This window comes from Podarcis filfolensis, assembly GCF_964270895.1.
Source record: "Podarcis filfolensis genome assembly, chromosome: 2".
NCBI lineage: Eukaryota > Metazoa > Chordata > Lepidosauria > Squamata > Lacertidae > Podarcis > Podarcis filfolensis.
In genome coordinates this window covers 4,902,063-4,916,922 of record NC_139605.1, presented here as the reverse complement: position 1 = coordinate 4,916,922, position 14,860 = coordinate 4,902,063, and the positions used below count along the sequence as shown (strand labels likewise).

Below are 14,860 nucleotides of genomic sequence, written 5' to 3'. Positions count from 1 at the left end.
ACATTCATTGTATTATTATTGACCCTCCCCTCATGGAATATTTTATTTATTTATTTATTTATTTATTTATTTATTTATTTATTTATTTATTGTTTTTATTAAAGATTTTCTTGGGTTACAAAAGACCATACATTGTCTCTATTTTCATATCATAAAGTCCTTTCTATAGATCAGTTATATTTGATGTAAGGTTTTAATGTTGTATATCGTATAAGGTTGACGGAGAAGACAGGTAGGGAGAGAGAGAAAGAAGGAAGGAAGGAAGGAGAGAAGGGGATAGTAAGCTTTCATTTTTCTACATAGTGTATGTGTGAGGTTTTGTTTCAGCATCACATGGGTAGATTTTCTTTCTATTCATTTATTAGTTTTTATTGACAGTGAGAGAGATGGGTATTATTTTCAGGCAATTTTTATCTTGTGATTAGGAAGGGACAATGCAATGTTAATACTTATACTCTCTAATATTTAGGAAGGGAACATGAAATTCATCTGAGTTCTCTTCCTGCTGGGAGCTCTGCTCTTTCCTGAGGTTCCTGTGGGTGCAGGGGACCCCCCCCCCCATGAGGCACAGTGAGACATTTGCCTTGGGGACAGCTGGGAGGGGCGGAAGATCTGGGTCCAAGCAGCATGGTGCTCACTGTCTCCTGTTCTTGCCACCCTCCTCCTTGCTAAATATAATTGATTTAATTCACACTGAGATGAAAAGCTAGCTTTAAAATGGGAAATGTCTGAATGTGTATTAATGAAGCGTTGCTAATATTGGGGCTTTTCCAAAGCTATTTCCTAAAGCACTCTGAGCTCCTTAATTTGTTAACAAATTGCTGTTGGTTGTTTTCTACTCCGTGCTGAGAGTGAACTTTTGATCATGTGATGAAGGAATTGAGTTGCAAACCTCCATTTCCAAACGGAGTTGCCTTTAGTCTTTCTCTCCCAAGTTCCATGGAGTGAGGATGAAAATGAAGGGAGAGTAAACTGTTATGAAAAAGGAGCAATGCTGCTGAGTGCTCCAGATGGCTGGAAAGCCAAACAGGATGTTGATGTTATGGGACTGTACCGTGGGAACAAGGAACAGTCTATTATGTGCACTGAGCACCGGATGTTAGCTCAGAGTGTCACATGACCCTGTACCAGAAGTACATGGGTGCAGTTTTCTCTCTCTGCTATTGCTGTAAAGAGGGTGCAGACATGTTTCCTCTGCACTGCTGGAAAGACAGAAATAAAGGCATGTAAATACATTTCTGTCTGTCTCTCTCCCCTCCCAGGGAATGAGGGGGGGGGGGAGGAGGGATGGTGTGTCCTTCTCACGTTTGTGAAGGATCGCCGGGATCTCGCCTTGTCTTGCCGGGAGTCGCTGATGGGGGAGATCAACAAGGAATCAAAGCCGGGCACCTGGAGAGTGGCCAATTCCTCTGACTGATATGGCTTTGAAGATTCCGACCTAAGGCCTAAGGCCAATGGTGACTGGAAAGCAGGCTGTGGAGGAGAGACAGACTTCTCCTTCTAGGTGTGCATGGATTATTCCATATTTTCCTAAGATGCTGAGCCTGTGCTGGATAGCACAAGACATTGTATGGATATTTGGGTAGTATCTTTGATTATTGTGCTCTGTTTTTGAAGAGTTCTGCCACTAAAACTTTGAATAATATTTTTATGGGCCTGCACAATGATTTCTTCCAGAAGGAGTCAGTTCTTGTGCTTCCAGTCGTTTCAAACTGTGCAATATTAATATCTGCAACACTCCTGAGCTGCCACGTCCCCTGCAGCTCCCATTGCATCCCTCCCTTCATGACCTGCTCATTTCCAGTCGTCTTTTTTCTTGCCCGCCACCTTCAGCACAACAGGACTTTTGTGGGCTGCCTCCAGGTGGCATCAGAACACCCAGGGCAGCAATATTCAAGCAGACTCTCTTGATACGCACAGCACAAAATGAAGAGATACCAATGGAATATGTTTCTTTTCATTTTGAAAAAGAATGCATAAGCAATTTATTTGTAATACTATCTTTAAAAAAGATTCTCTTAATGAACAGCATTCATTATTATTGAATTGTGATAAGGATTTCTTATTAGGCAAAATATATAAACAGTATTCAGAAAAGAATTCCTAAATCAGGTAAAAAATGAACAGTACTAAGGATGGAATGTGATTTAAATGATTATTTTGCGTTCTGATTTCCAAAACAATAGCTTTTAAGGAGCTACATTCCCAACTCATGTGTCCTGGTTTTATTGCTACCATGCTGGCTGTCAATTGCAAAAACCAAAAACATATTTTAGGAATCAGGTGCCATATTAAGTCTTTGTAGTCAGGTGTTCCTTTGTATTCAGACTAGGCCTGAGTACAATAATGTAGCACTTGGGAAGGAAGATGCAGCCCAGAAGCCCAGCACTGGAGGCCAGCATAGAGAAGACCTGCACGGCTACCATGTACTTCCCCTTGGTGCTCAGGTAGGTGGGAATAAAGGACACCCAAACACTGCAGAAGACCAGCATGCTGAAGGTGATCAGCTTGGCTTCATTGAAGGCCCCAGGCAGCTTCCTGGCTAGGAAAGCCACCGTGAAGCAGATGGCAGCCAGGAAGCCCATGTAGCCAAGGACAGTGTAAAACATGGCAACAGATCCTTCACTGCATTGCAGGATGATCTCTCCAACCTGAGAGTGCATGTCAGAGTCTGAGAATGGAGGAAAGGTACCCAGCCAGATGCCACAGATGAGAATTTGGATACTGGAACAGGAAATGACAATGGAATTAGCCAGGCTCTTTCCCAGCCATCTCCTCACCCTGTTTCCTGGCTTAGTGGCCAGGAAGGCCAGCACAACGGTAATAGTTTTTGCCAACAAAGAAGAGACAGCAACTGAGAAGATGATGCCAAAGGCCGTCTGCCTGAGAAGGCAGGTCACTTTCCTTGGCCGGCCTATAAACAGAAAGGAGGACAAAAAGGAAAGGAGGAGGGAGACAAGGAGGATGTAGGAAAGGTCCCTGTTGTTGGCTTTGACTATGGGAGTGTCAAGATATTTAATGAATATTCCTAAAACAAGGCCTGTGATTAAGGCCAAAAACAGGGCAGTGGAAGCCAAGAGGGTCCCCAGATATTCATCATAGGACAGGAAGGTGATAATTTTGAGGATGCATTGATCTCTGTCTTTGTTAGGATATTGATCTTCTGGACACTTGGTGCAGTGGTCTGCATCTGGAAAAAAGAAGAGCATCTGCATGAACATTTCCCTGCAGACTAGCAAAAAAAGCAGGTCAATTTTGAATCCAGCCAACCCCCTTCAAACAGAAACAGTGATGGGACTTACTATTTCTGCTAATCAACACAGAGAGTTGGTCCTCTCTTTGTAGGTCCCTAGTGCTGATAACCTCTTATTCCCCTTCTCTAGGAAGAGCTTGGAGTGATCTTGAAGCTCCAAGTTAATTGCAGCTACATCTGATCTCACCCCAACACCAGGTGTTATCAGATGGGTGTAATTTACAGAAAAAAATGTTCCTTGGAGGAGCATGCACTGGAACTCTGGTCTTCCCCGTACAAACCAAACACCCTAGCTACTTTGCCACACTGACTGGTTCAAGGGAGCCTACCAGATGCAGCAACACTGCCTAATTCTTACATACTCAAGGCTGTCTCAGTGGTACCTGGAAAGCTTTTTAAGACTATGTAAATCACTGTTGAAACTTTATTAAGTTCAGCCATATGATTATACTTGAATATTCATCAAAAAAGGACATATATTATTGTACTTTTTGCTGCACATTCCTCTGAAGTCTCCTACCTTCCTGAGTGGAGATCATCCCTTCCGCACATGGAGCACAAGCATGGCAGCAAATGGGTTCCCCTTCCTGAACCTTCTTGGCATATCCAGGGTGACAGCTTTCGGTACACCTGGCATGTGGAAGGGTCTGACCAAAAAGACAGAAAGCATCAATGAAAGACTGTTAGCAAGTAACTTCTGGGTCAGTGCAGTCTCAGTCTCAGTCTATGTGGAATAGGCACGGCTTTGTTGTGGATGCTTTTTTTGATCCATGGGACAAAACAAAGGGTCATAGACCTTGGGTCACAGTTGGGGCAGAAAGAGATAATCAAGAAGAAAGAATTACATGGAGACTGTATTGCCCTTGGATTTAGGAGTCAGAGCTGTCTGCCATTATTACAAAGGTCTAGTAAACACACTACAAATCTGCAATCATGGAAACCATTTACAAATGTCAAAATCCAGAGAAAGAAACAAGCTGAAACAGAAAGGTATTTGGAGCAGCCATGTTGTGCTCAATTCTGAAGTCTGGCATGCTTCCTGACTACTGCAAAAGCCATGCCCCAGTCATACTCTAACCTGCTTTTCCATTTTCATGTTTCTTATTTTGACTTTCCTCCATTCATCTCCTCCCCCGTATAGTTTTAGCTCGTTACATGGATAGGCATAAATTATATTGTTTCTCCCAACAGAGTATCAGAACTTAACATATCTCTAAAAGGGAATACAATGCAATGAATGGGTTTTCCAAACCTGGTTGAAAAGCCTGGACCACACAAGAGCCTCTTGGTCAATGGTAAATTTTGGGCCTGAGGATCCCTGTCTGCTTATGCTCCCAAATTTCACGGCACCAAAGGACTTGTTGGGAAATGGCACCCAGTTCACAACGTCAGATTCGACTGTCAACTGCCCATTCTCATCCAAATACACTCCTTCCATGGAAGTATTGTAAAACTGGGAGCTTCCCAGGAAAGGGTGAAGCTAGAACAGGAAAGAAAGCATGCACATTTAGAAAAGAAGAAAATTATCTAGATAACATAGCCTAATTGCCAAAGATCTTTGTACAGACTGACAATGGGATCTTTAGCCCATTGTTTCTGCTTCAGCCTTTTGGGACAGACTAAAGCCGTGAGATACATAAGCTTTATTCCACACCCCTGGAAGAATTCTGCAAGGATTAGTTTCCTTGGCTAGTAATAGCATGAAGCTTTGCTAAGGAATCAGGTGGTAAAGTGGAGACAGATTGTCTTCTCAGCAGCAAAATAAAATGTGGGTAACAGTACAGTACAGCGGTACCTCGGGTTACAGACACTTCAGGTTACAGACGCTTCAGGTTACAGACTCCGCTAACCCAGAAAAAGTACCTCGGGTTAAGAACTTTTCTTCAGGATGAGAACAGAAATCGCCCGGTGGTAGCGCGGCAGCAGCGGGAGGCCCCATTAGCTAAAGTGGTACGTCACGTTAAGAGCAGTTTCAGGTTAAGAATGGACCTCCAGAACGAATTAAGTTATTAACCAGAGGTACCACAGTAAATGGAGGCAAAGTAAAGTCAAGCCTGAATGGAATTCACAGCACCGATGCCTGTTTAGCCTGTGAGGAAAACAGCAATACCTGCCAAGACTGTATCCTTCGATATTTCAGCCTCTTTTTACCCTTCGCCACCATCTGATTGGATTTGGAGGAAAGGGCAGCCCTTAAGGCCCCTGCCAGAGCAAGGACAAGATTGTAAATACTGTAACTATCCAGAGACAGGATTTTCTCAATCACTTCGTCAGGCAGGGACTCCAGAGTGTCATCTTCCCTGCACCTTTCCCTTCCTTTTACAGATAACATGTGCTTTGAATATGAACACTTAAATGATTTCTGTCCAAACTTCCTCATAGGAGTGTGAAATGTTTCATAATTATCATATTTTGGCCTTCTTTTAATACGAGTTAAGAAAGAGAAAAACCCATGGATGTGCAGGGGAGAAAGCAGATCATCAGACAAATTCAAGGTGAGATCCCACAAAGCTGTTGTGATCCAGACTTTCCCCACAATGGGTCTTATATAATTTTCAACTATACGTTGCAAAACACGTATTGTACTAAAGAAGTAACGATTCTCCCCATAGTAGACTAATACATTGACTTCGTTCCACCTGAAAAATGTTTCGAGAAGCACTGTTACTATCTTCTGTACTGAGGTGCTAAGTGAGAAGGCAGCACAAATTGTGTTCCTGGTTAGCAGGGGCTTCAAGGTCCTCATGAACCTCTCTCCATTGTTGGTGGCTGGAGCAACGAGGCCAATCCAAGTCCAGTTGAAGTGCAGGAGCAGTTGGACTATCCCCAGATACTGATGTTCTTCTTTGGGGACCATTCGGTAGACAAAAGGGAACTGAGTTTTATCATTAAGATCATCAGAAACAAAACCATAACTCACCTAGTAAAGAACAGAAGAGATTAGTGTTGTCACTCCCAACAAAATCCCAAATGTAGTACTTTGTACTTTCCTGAATGATAACTTTTCTCTGACATGGAAAACAGAGAAAAGACACAGTTTCATGGGAGCTAAGAAACTTTACTCCAGGGAGCTTAACAACACCCCATATTTAGCTGTTTGCTTTCAAAAAATGGTGACAGAGTCTTTGGAATGGATTGTGTTTGCTTTATGTTATGCCCTGATTGCATTTTTTTTACTGCTTTTAGAACATGTATCATGTAGCAGTTTTATTTAATTGTATATGATCTCATCCTTATTTCTTCATTAAAGTGTCACATTTAAGAAAAAAGAACAGATTTTGTTAAAAAGAAAAGAGCTCACACAAAATTACAATGAACATTTTTAGCTCACATTAGACCTATAATAGCCATCAGTTCTTCTATATAAAATTATGCTCTAAAATTAGTTGCTATAATCCCTACAGATGTCTAAATAGATTGCTGAGGTATTTGTAGTAGAAGAAACCTGCCTTGTATAATAAACTGTGATCCCCCTCCTAATATCATCAGCTCACTTTTCTTTAGTGAGAAATGTGTGCAGATTTATCCCAAATAAATGTACAATCTTTGGAGAATAAATATAGCTTGACAACAACAACACATTTCATTTTGTGTTTATGATGGCACAATGCAAAATCATAACTATTTACTGACTTATTTCTATGATCCATTTTTAAATATTAGAATTATTATTATATTAGTATTATATTATTAGAATTCATTTGGGTTCTCCTCCCAGCTTTTTCTCCTCTAGTTGGTTCTGCATTTTTATACTCCATTCCCTGTATTTCATCATGGTCTAAACCACTAACCCTCTTGGGATTTCTGATCTGAAGGTCAACGGTTTGAATCCCCATGATGGAGTGAGCTCCGTTGCTCTCTCCCAGCTTTTGCCAACCTAACAGTTCAAAAGCATACCAGTGCAAGTAGAAAAATAGGTACTGCTGCAGTGGGAAGGTGCATGGAAATGGTGTTCCGTTGTGCCAGAAGTGGTTTAGTCCTGCTGGCCACATGACCCAGAAAGCTGGCTGTGGACAAATGCCAGCCCCCTCAGCCTGAAAGTGAGATGAGTGCTGCACCCCATAGTCACCTTTGACTGGATTTAACAATCCAGGGGTCCTTTACCTTTACCTTTACCTTCCTAGATACAATACTAGTGAATCACAGAATCGTCAAATTGGAAGGGACCACAAGGGCCATCTAGTCCAACCCCCTGAAATGCAGAATCTTGTGTGGCTAGAGTTCTGATTAAGACTGAAAGCATATATTTGACCTTGAAATTCCTGGGCAACTATGAGTGTGGACAAAGCAGATAAGGGAGCAGTAAGACGAGGCTCTAGAAGTACAGCTTTTGAGGATAATGTGATGCAACTGTTGTCAGAAATTAAAGATGATATAAAACACAATTCACAGGGTATTGAAAAATTGAATAAAATTTTTGAAGACTTGAAAGTGGAACTGAAAGAGGTGAAGACTGAGGTCACAAGCCATGAGACAAGATTGACACAGCTTGAGATAGTTAGAGTGATTGATCTAGAAAGATTATAGTATGAAAATTCAAATTCGATTGCATTTCTTCAGATGAGGGAACGGGAATCTCATTTAAGATTGAGAGGTGTGCCTCAACAGGAAGAGGATCGGCTCAGGGAGTGGATGATAGATCAACGGGTGGTGTGGTGGGATTTGAAAAAAGACGAAGTTGACTCTTGGATAGAAAAGGCCTACAGATTTGGTCCCAAAAAAGATTCAAAAATCACCTATGACTGCATAGTGGTCTTTAACACTAAAGAACAAAGAGATACCATTTTGGGCCTGCATTATAAAGAAGGTTTAAAAATACAGGATAAAGCCAGCATCCTTTTCAAAGAGATCCCTTAACACTTTTTGAGCTTGAGATCCAACTATACAGACCTGATCACCATTCTGAGGAGGAAAAATATTTTCTTCAGGTGGGAATTCCCAGAGGGCCTTTCCTTCAAATTTGAAGGAAGAAAACAAAGAATTAAGATTGTTGGAGAGAAAGAGTCAAACTTGGATTGGAAAGCCCACAGCTTCCAGGGGTGGGAGCAGCGACCCCGTAACTTATCACGATGGCTTTAAGAATTTATTCTTGGAACGTGAATGGTTTAAATTCCCTTCAGAAAAGGAGGAAGGTTCATCATGTTTTGGCAAAACAGAATTTGGATGTAATTTGTTTACAGGAAACACTCATTACAAGACTACATAGAAAAATCTTATTGAATAAGAAACTTGGTCAAGAATTTATTTCTTCAGACAAAGTAAAAAAAAGAGTGGTTTTCTACGTTAAAGAAAAATGGAATCCAAAATTGATTTTTAAAGATGAGGCGGGAAGATACATAGCAGTGGAAATTACAGCACAAGGCGAAAAATACTTGCTATTGGGAATCTATGCACCCAATGATGGCAAGGCAGAGTTTTTAAAAAAACTGGAAACAAGCCTCTTGGAACACTTGGATTATAAATTAATCTTAATGGGAGATCTGAATGGAGTGGCATCCACTTTAATGGATAGAACTCAGAGACAAAAAATATTGAATGCTGGCAGACTAAGACTTTTTTTTTATCTAACTGATAAATTTGACCTGTCAGATATATGGAGAGTCAGAAATCCAACTGAAAAAGACTTCACATTCTATTCAGATGCAAATCAATCATTTTTGAGAAAATGATTATTTATGGCTATCCAGAGACTTGGTTCCCAGAATAACAAAAACGGAAATTTGCCCTAAAACTTGCTCAGATCATAATGCAGTATTTACGGAAGTGAAATTGTCTATACAGGGATCTTTCAGATGGAGAATGAATGATGACTTGCTGAGGAGTGAGCAAATTGTAAATAAGGCCCAAAAACCTTAAAGGACTATTTTTAGATTAATATGAACCAGGGCATGGACACAAGGGTTATTTGGGACCCCAGTAAAGCTGTAATGAGAGGATTCCCCATTCAACAAAATTCAATTAGGAGAAAGATACAGAATGAAAAGAAAGATAAAATTTTGGACCAACTAAAAGATAAAGAGAAGATCCTTAGAGGCAATCCAAAGAATTTGCAGGTACAAAAGGAAATTAAAGCTTTACAGACTCATTATTCACAGATTATCAATCAAGAAATAGAATGGGCATTAAGAATGATGAGACAAAGGAACTTTGAATCTGCAAATAAATGTGGGAAACTTTTAGCTCAGCAATTAAAAAAGAGGCAAAAACAAAGTACTATTACAAATATTGTATCAGATGGAAAGTCTGTAGAGAACCATGTGGACATAAGAAAATGCTTTCAGAAATATTACAAACAACTATATAAAAAGAGTAAAGAAGATAAAGTTAAAATTGAGCAATTTATTAGAACTAATGGTTTGCAGAAGATTCCCGAAGGTAAAAGGATCCTACTAAATGGAAGACAGGAGGTTGAAAATGCAATAAATTCAATGCAACTTGGCAAGGCCCCGGAACCAGATGGTTTGTCAGCAAAATATTATAAGATCCTGAAAGACTGGCTCATTCAGCCATTGTTAGAAGTTTGCAACAAGATTATAGGAGGGGACAAAGCACCCAAAACCTGGAAGGAAGCTTACATTACTCTGATTCCAAAACAAGATCAAGATAGATCTAATGTTAAAAATTATAGACCAGTCTCCTTACTCAATGTGGATTACAATTTTTTTGCCAATATATTGGCCAATAGGCTGAAGTAGGTCTTGTCAGAATATATTCATAAGGACCAGGCAGGTTTTCTGCCTGGAAGACACATGAAAGATAATATTAGGAATATAGTAGATATTTTGGAAAAATTGGAAGCAAGAAAAAATTGTAAAGCAATGTTAATATTTATTGATGCGGAGAAGGCCTTTGACAATGTATCTTGGAGTTTGATGAGACAAAATTTAGAAAGCATTGGGGTTGGTCAGGAATTTTTCAATGGTATTAATGTGATCTATCATGAACAAAAAGCTAAAATTATAGTAAATAATGTGGTATCGGAGGAAATAAGAATTGAGAAGGGTACCAGGCAAGGGTGCCCCCTTTCCCCTCTGCTTTTTATTTCAGTTCTCGAGGTCTTGTTAAGCATGATAAGGAAAGATGAACAAATTAAAGGTATATCAGTAGATTCAAAACAATATAAATTAAAAGCCTTTGCTGATTATTTGGCACTGACACTTCAAGACCCAGACTCCAGTGCAGTAAAAGCACTGGAGATGATACAGGAGTTTGGACAGGTAGCAGGATTTAAGTTAAATAAGAGCCAAACCAAAGTGCTAGAGAAAAATTTGGACAATGAGGAAAGGAAATTATTACAAGAAAAGATGGGCCTAGTCTTTGTGGAAAAAGTAAAATATATGGGGGTTAATTTGTCAGCGAAAAAATTGAATTTATATAAAGACAACTATGAGAAATTATGGAATGAAATTAAGAGAGATCTTGAGAGTTGGTCAAATTTAAAATTATCATTAATGGGTCGGATCTCGGTAGTTAAGATGAATGTATTGCCAAAGATGTTGTTTTTGTTTCAAGCCCTCCCAATTATTGACAACGTGGAATGTTTTAAAGAATGGCAGAAAGTTTTGTCTAGATTTATCTGGCAGGGGAAAAACCCCAGAATTAAATATAAATTACTAACAGATTCTAAAGAAAGAGGAGGATTTTCCCTGCCAGATTTGAGGATTTACTTTGAAGCCGCAGCTCTCTGTTGGGTTAAGGAATGGATACAACTAGATAACGCGGATGTTTTAGATTTGGAGGGATCTGACAATGTGTTTGGATGGCATGCTTATCTATGGTATGACAAGACAAAGGCCCATAATGGTTTTAAAAATCATGGAGTTAGAAAACCCTTATATAATGTTTGGATAAAATACAAAGATCTTTTAGGAAGGAAAACACCCAGATGGCTTTCACCAATGGAAGCAAAGGCCCAGAAAAAGTTAAATATGGAAACTAATTGGTTGAGATATTCAGATCTATTACTGGAAGAAAAAGAAGGATTTAAATTAAAACCATTTGATCAAATTAAAGATAAAATAAATTGGTTACATTACCATCAGATCAATGAATTGTATAAATTAGATAAGAAAAATGGTTTTGCATCAGAAAAAACCAAGTTGGAAACGGAGTTGTTAGATTCTAAAGTTAAAAATTTATCGAAAATGTATAATCTATTGTTGGAGTGGCATACAAAGGACAAACAATTTAAATCTGTGATGATAGATTGGGCAAGAGATGTTGGACATAACATAATGTTTGAAGACTGGGAAAGGTTGTGGAGGAAAGGGGTTAGGTTCACTGCATGTTCGGTGTTAAAGGAAAATATTATGAAAATGATGTATATAGGTGGTACTTAACTCCTGTAAAACACAATACTGATAATCTATGCTGGAAATGTAAAGGAAAAGAAGGTACCTTTTATCATATGTGGTGGACCTGCCCCAAGAAAGATGTTAGATTGCCCAAGAAAGATGTTAGATTGTTTATGTATGCCACAACCGCTGCAAGGATTTTGTTAGCCAAGAATTGGAAAACACAAGTAGTGCCAACAGTGGAGGAATGGCAGATGAAGATGATGGACTTTTGGGAGCTAGCCGACCTGACCGGAAGAGTCTGCGACCAGAAGGAGGAGGAGTACCAGGAAGAATGGATGAAATTTAAAGAATATCTAGTTAAATATGCTGAGATAATTTAAATAGAAATTCTTGCAAATACCAGATTGGCTTAGGATTTAAATATGTGATTTTATATAATAATATGTTTAAAGTTTATATGAAAAGTAAGAAAGAAGTTAATTGACTAAGTAAATTTTATGAGAAATTAGTTTTGGAAAACTGTTACAATGATATACATTGAAATTCAGCCAGGGGGATTTGAGGAAGTCACCTAACAATGTTAATAATAGTGGAATAATTACAGTTAGGATTTATGTGTGTGTGTTTGTTTATTTATGAATTTTGAAAATCAATAAAAAATTTTGGGGGGAAAGACTGAAAGCATATTACAAGAATAGATCATTCCAGGGTGTGTGTGGCCAGACAGGAAAACTTAGAACAAAGCTCACACTCCTGGATGCCAAATTTTGTGAAGATGTTTAAGAATTGCTCTCCGCCCTGTACTCTTCAAAACCTCGCCTTCAGAAATGATTTTTTTTTAAAAAACAATCCAATCACAACACAAATACCAATTGTGAAGGAAGCAGAGGCAAAACATGATATAGGGAGTGGCTGCTTTTCAAAAAGATTTTTTTCTTAATTTTAAAATTTTATTTCTTATTGAAAATATTTCAGTTAAACAAAGTAAAAAGAAAAAAGGGGTTCATAAAAAACAAGGGGAAAACTATAATTCTATACATGCATATATAATACAGTGGTATATAAATGATGATTCTAATATATATGATATTGTTTATAACATACTATCTTTTTTATGAATCCTTTCCAAACATCTTAATATATGTCCATAAACAGTCAAAGTCTATAAGCTATCTGTTCACATGTTGCATAGTGTCCAGATCAAGGGAAATAATAGTAGCACTCTATTCTGCCTTGGTCAGACCACACCAGGAATACTGTGTCCAGTTCTGGGCACCACAGTTTAAGAAGTATGTTGAGAAGCTGGAAGATGGGCAGAAGAGGTTCAACTAGGATGATCAAGGGTCTAGGAGTCAAGCCTTATGAGGAATGGTTGAAGGAGCTGGGTGCGTTTAGCCTGGAAAAGAGGAGACTGAGAGGAGATATGAAAGCTACATTCAAATATCTTAAGGGCTGTCACATAGAAGAAGGAACATGTTTGTTTTCTCCTGCTCTGGAGGGTAGGACTCAAACCAATGGCTTCAAGTTGAAGGAAAGGAGACTCCAATAAAACATAACGGAAAAACTTTTTGACTGTAAGCACTGTTTGACAGTGGAACGGTCTCTCTTGGAGGTGGTGGACTCTCCTTCCTCAGAGTTTTTTTAGGCAGGGGTTGGATGGCCATCTGTCATGGATGCTTTAGCTGAGATTCCTGCATTGCAGGGGGTTGGACTAGATGACCCTTGGGTTTCTTCCAACTCTAATCTTCTATCATTCTGTGATTCTAAGAGCTGCCATGTCTTCTATGTTTGATTAAAGAGGGCCATAGAGGGGAAGCATAGAGAAGCCATTAAAGCTAAGTGATCCAGTTATTTTCCATGAAACTAATTATCTTTCATGAGTCAAGGTAGCATATGAATATGTAAATAATAAGCAGGACCACATTAGGAATGTAAATCTCTTGCCTTTACTGTAAATTGCTCTTACTTTTACAGGTTTGTCTAAGGTTTGCTTAGCCTGAGCTCACAGAGTTTGTTTCAAAGGATGACATTCCATTGCCTTGTCATGCACTTTTTTTTTGTATTTTGCCTCTTGTTTCTTTAATGTTTCCTTTTGCATATTTGTTCATTTGCATCTCACATGCCACTAGCTTTCATTACTTATTCCATTCTTCTGTCTTAATTTTGACAATTTCCTCAAATATCCTTCTCCATAAAACACAGCATTTGCATCTGTGGGATCTTGTAGATTTAGCTAAGGGCTTATTGACACATCCCTTATCCCGTTGCTTTTCCAATTTAGAGTGGGTTTTCTGTGGGAAAGGAGAAGGGTGAGGGAGAAATGCCCTGGGTCCATGCCTACAAAGCACAAGGGAAATGGAAAGCCGCTCAGACCCATGTTTCTAGCCATGGGATGGGAGGAAGTGAGAACAAACCCAGAATCCCCTTAGTCATCTTTGTTAAGAGGGGATTGAGGTCAATCTCTCCTTCTGCCTTAGAAGCAGGAATGACATTTTCACATCTTTCCAAAGAAATTGCAATAACATTCTGGGATTTCTCCTTCCCTCCTGACATTCATACCTGTGGGGTTTTGTAGATGCTTGACATGGTGGAAATATCTTTGGATGTGTCAGAGTCAGCCCCTTCAATAACTGCCAATACTTTATTCCATGGTCCACAGTAATAGTTTGGGATGTTTGCCTGCCCAGGGCAGAGCAGGTCCACCATGGCACCAGATGTCATTCTGGCATCGTTATAGTTGTCATAGATGTCATAGCCCAGGGTGAGGTTGGGGAAAAGCATGTGGTTCTCATTGACCTCCTGAACAGCAAACAAGAAGGACAGGATATGCCAGAAGGCCCGCATTCCAAACCTGGAAAAAAGTGTGTGTCATCTTGACATTTTTTGCATACAAAGACCAGATTGTGTCATCCTTACCTGTGACGGGGGGGGGGGGGGGAATCATGAGATGCTTCTGCAGCATCTGTACACCTGAGATCCATAGACCCCTTCCTGTCTAAATCTTAGAAGAACGGGCTATTCTAAAGCAAAGGTCTCACTAGTGTGGGTGAAAGCACACAGTTTGCAGTAGATAACTTTCTGACATTCAGAACGAATCCTACCATTACCCTCCAAAGGGAGGAAAAGAGAAGACATAATTTACCAAGCAAAAGTACCAGAAATGAGGAGACGTGCCTAGCAGACAACAACATCTGGTTTCCATGAGGTCACATTCAGTTTGCATAAAGCTTTTACAACAGTAGGCACATAAGGACTTACCCATAAGTTCTGGTTAAGGGAGGCTCATTGAAGACGCTTGGATTGAACGCAA

General features: G+C 39.5%; 1 long non-coding RNA gene across 1 annotated transcript; it reads right to left on the bottom strand.

The window, feature by feature from the left end:
* Positions 1-4,524: 4,524 nt before the first annotated feature.
* On the bottom strand, positions 4,525-14,230 carry LOC310757464. Its single transcript, XR_014545234.1, has 3 exons — positions 14,110-14,230; positions 5,364-5,455; positions 4,525-4,733 (listed from the first exon to the last, which is right to left on the bottom strand). It is a non-coding gene; the product is annotated as an uncharacterized lncRNA (long non-coding RNA).
* Between the last annotated feature and the right edge of the window lie 630 nt (positions 14,231-14,860).